Raw genomic sequence first — 3,926 nt, 5'->3', positions numbered from 1 at the left:
GTAGTGTTGGCAGGTACCTAATAGACTATCAGCTGGTGTTGGTTGCATAGCTATACTTGCAGTGCTGCAAAGCACGATGTATTTCCTCTGCTAGTGCCCCACTTGGCCACAGATGAAATAGATGTTCTCAGTAGCTCAGCCATAAATTCCGATACCTGTGATGGGAACACCAAAGATAGCCCATTGTGTAATTTTGTGTTCAACAGCAAACAAAATCACTCTTCCTGTATCGAATGATGTCCAGACAGAGACATCAGTTGTGGCCGTGGTAGAAAATGTCCTGTGAGTACGTATAGCACCAGTGTATATCCCATGGGAGAACAGAGAACCTATATAGCTCTGCCCACTCACTGATAGTCAGTCTGGCTGTCATGGATTCCCATTCTATGGAGGTGGTTGGCTGGCTCCCCCTCAACTGGGTTTGCCCCAATATGGTAGAGGTAACTGTGTTACACCCTTTGATGACAGAGTTTTCAATGCAGTTACTGCTGCATGCTTTCTTCTTTACACTGACCAGCTTGAATTTATCATTTCAAAATGTGTCAAATGGACATGGCCTCTCTAAGGGTAAAGTTGTCTGTCACCCTAGGTGTTGCCATATTCTTTCACTTGAGAGTCCTTCAATGAATTTATTTATAAAGATGTCTTTCCCATCTGTTAAGACTAGTGCTGGTAACCATGTAATTGGTGCAGATTGTTCATATAGAAATCCAATCCCTTGGTGGCTCCTTTCTCTCTGGCTTTAAACTCAGCCTGATAGATAGTGTTCGTTTCCACAGTATCAAATTATCACACATAACAGCAAATCATTCAGCTGCTCTTTCTCCAAAAGGTAGACAGTATTGAGGACTAGAATGTTTAAGCTCAAAAATGCTGTATAACTTGTTCAGGAGTCCATCAACCCGAGACAACATATGTCTCAGGAATGAACTTAAGTCCTCTTTCACACTTCCTTTGAAAGTTGGAGCCATGATTTGTTAAGCCTCATTCACTGAGCCCTGTATGCCAGGCCAGAGCCTCTCACTCTTATACTAATCTTTTTTGGATGCCTGGAGGAGGTGTTGTCAATATTATTGGATCCTGTTGGAGATTGCTTACTGACACCTTACCACCTCAATGGGCAGTCACTCTCTGATCTGCAGGTTTACGCAACAAGTTGCTTCCATGACTCCTACTTGTTGAGCCCGCTGTTAACTCATTGGGGAACTACTTTGTTCCTATCTGGTCTCATCTGTGCCTCTAGCCATGGATCATGGTCTTCAATCATGGGTACCTGTTGTATCACCTACAAGGAAAACAACTCTAGCTGGTGGAATTCCTCTGTCATTAATACATTCAGCCTCTGTCTGTTTGTTGTCAGTGGTTTTGATTACAGTTGGGGCTGTCGTGCTCTGATTGACAACACATGGGAAGGTCTTTAGAGACATCTCCATGCAGTTTCGAACTTTTAAGGTGCCCCACCATTCTGGCAGGCCTCTGTTGTTTGTACTTCCCTGTTGCTGAGATCAATCCACAGGGTACTACCTGCTTGTGTCCCAGCATGGCCAGATGGTTAGGGTGCTCGATTCCCAATCTGAGGGTCGTGGGTTTGAATCCCCATCCCACCAAACATGCTCGCTTTTTCAGCCGTGGGGGCGTTATAAGTGACGGTCAATCCCACTATTCGTTAGTAAAAGAGTAGCCCAAGAGTTGGCGGTGGGTGGGAATGACTAGCTGCCTTCCCTCTAGTCTTACACTGCTAAATTAGGGACTGCTAGCGCAGATAGCCCTCGTGTACAAACAAAAACTACCTGCTTGCATAGCCTGGATGCACCAGACAGAAGCAGATCTTTCTAAGTCAGTGGTTGCAGGCTGACTGATGTTATTGACCTTCAGAGAATTGGTGAAAGTCCTATGTCCATGAGGGGACATACTTTAGTCTTGACACCTCTCCCACTTAAACCAGCTATCTCTGTGAATGGATTTTCATTTTTGAAGCGAATACCTTCATTCTCTCAAAAAGCCATTCTCTCCATGTAAATGTTACTTTAAACTTAATTTACAAGTAATCAAGTTGGCTTTACCTCATTATAGAAAAAAAAAAGAAATCCTTGTGTCACGGCATCACACTTTTCTCTTTCTGTCTACTTTTGGTATTTATAAATGGTGCTAATTTCCCAACAAATGTCAGATAGATCATTCCACAATAATGATCAAATTTGCTCAGGATATTTACAAGTGTTTCTGTACTAGAGACATTTAAACTACGATTTGTTTTTGTATATAAATAACTAAGCTGGACATGTTTTGAACAAACAAACATAATATTTCTTTAGACAAAAAAGAAAACAAAAGCAAGGTGCGTGCCTTGCTGCCTTTTTTCTATCAGGATTTAATGCTCCAAAACTAAACTTGATGGTCCTCCAAAAAGAAAGCAAGTCCTTTCTGTAGGTTAGCTTATGGAAAATTGAACTGAGGAAGTGTGCTGGAATTTAGAATGTTAACTTACTTACTTTTTCCAGTGAACAGAATATCCTCATGAACTCTGTTCCCTGACAGCATTGTTAGCTGTCACTTTCAGTCAATGACATAATTAGCCAGCAAAGAATATTCCGGTTTTAACCCATTCAACTGGGATGCTTTATCTAATGCTTAGATATTCATATAGGCAGGGAAAACGTCACGTACTAGAGAGACAAAAAACGAAATATCTAGAACAAAGCAATAGAAGAAAGTTTCTGTCACCATGACAGTGTGGAAACTAAATAGTCAAAAATGGTGAAGATACCTAAATTACTATAGAAAGTAGAAAAATCATGATACGCCCACATATTGCAGAGTATTGTTGCACATCCATTTGAAAAGCTCAAGGGCTGTAATGTTCTTTTATGGCCAAGTGGAAGATAAATATTGTTGCGTCAGCGAGGTCACGTGACTAGTATCACGCCACCCCTTCTCGAACCTTCGTGAATTGTCGGGAGATTACTAGATTGGGGGTAGACTGGTATATATAAGACGCTCACAACGTGACGGAACAGAGGTAATGAGTAATTGAATGTATGCGGACAAAATATTGTTGGCCACGTGAGACATAGCGTTGTTATAGAGCGAATGTTGAAGTTAAGTGTATCGTAAAGCTGTATTCGGAAAGAATAAACCAGTTTTATTTAAGAAAGGACTTGTGTCGCTAAAGTTTCGTCGGAACGAATTTACGGAAAATTAACTAACGACTGGAGGCGTAACAATATATATATATATGTTACAGCTGGTGAATTCTGTTAGAAAATGACCAATCACGTGGTGATGTGAGTTTTTGTGTTTTGTTGCAAGATTGGAACAGTAATGGAAATGTGGGGTATGCCATACCCATAGTTGCTGAATACAGAAATGAACGTTTAGATATATGATGAATGATTCCAATTTGAAAGTCAATTGTGAACAACGTTTCAGTAGGATTAATTTATGTATGTCACCACAAGGTGGGCGACTTCAAATTGATCATCTTTCAACTCAGCTCTCTATCAAGTTATTGGAACCTCTTTTTTTGAAATTCAACCCTGAAGAATGCATGAAGACGTGGCTTCTTAGTGGCAGAAGGCATGCTGAAGAAATTGCATATAGGAAGAAAGAGAAAATGTAATGAAAACACTTACGACAAATCTTTGTGGGGCATTTGCTGATGTATTGTGGTGTGTTCCAATTGCTATTGTTACGTTTCTGTTCGTTTGATAATTTCCCGTAAAAATTCTTCCCGAGGAACTTCAGCGATACAAGCCCTTTCTTAAATAAAACTAGTTTATTCTTCCTCAATACAACTTTGCAATACAAAGAATTTCCACAGTCACTTTAATTTACACACACGCTATAATTCACAACGATTTACACACTTTACTTACGGCTTGACTCGATTATCTCCCTGTCTGCTATTCAATTATCTATGCTGTCAC

This window comes from Limulus polyphemus, unplaced genomic scaffold (assembly GCF_000517525.1).
Source record: "Limulus polyphemus unplaced genomic scaffold, Limulus_polyphemus-2.1.2 Scaffold2848, whole genome shotgun sequence".
NCBI classification, from domain to species: Eukaryota; Metazoa; Arthropoda; class Merostomata; order Xiphosura; family Limulidae; genus Limulus; species Limulus polyphemus.
This window is presented reverse-complemented; position numbering follows the sequence as displayed.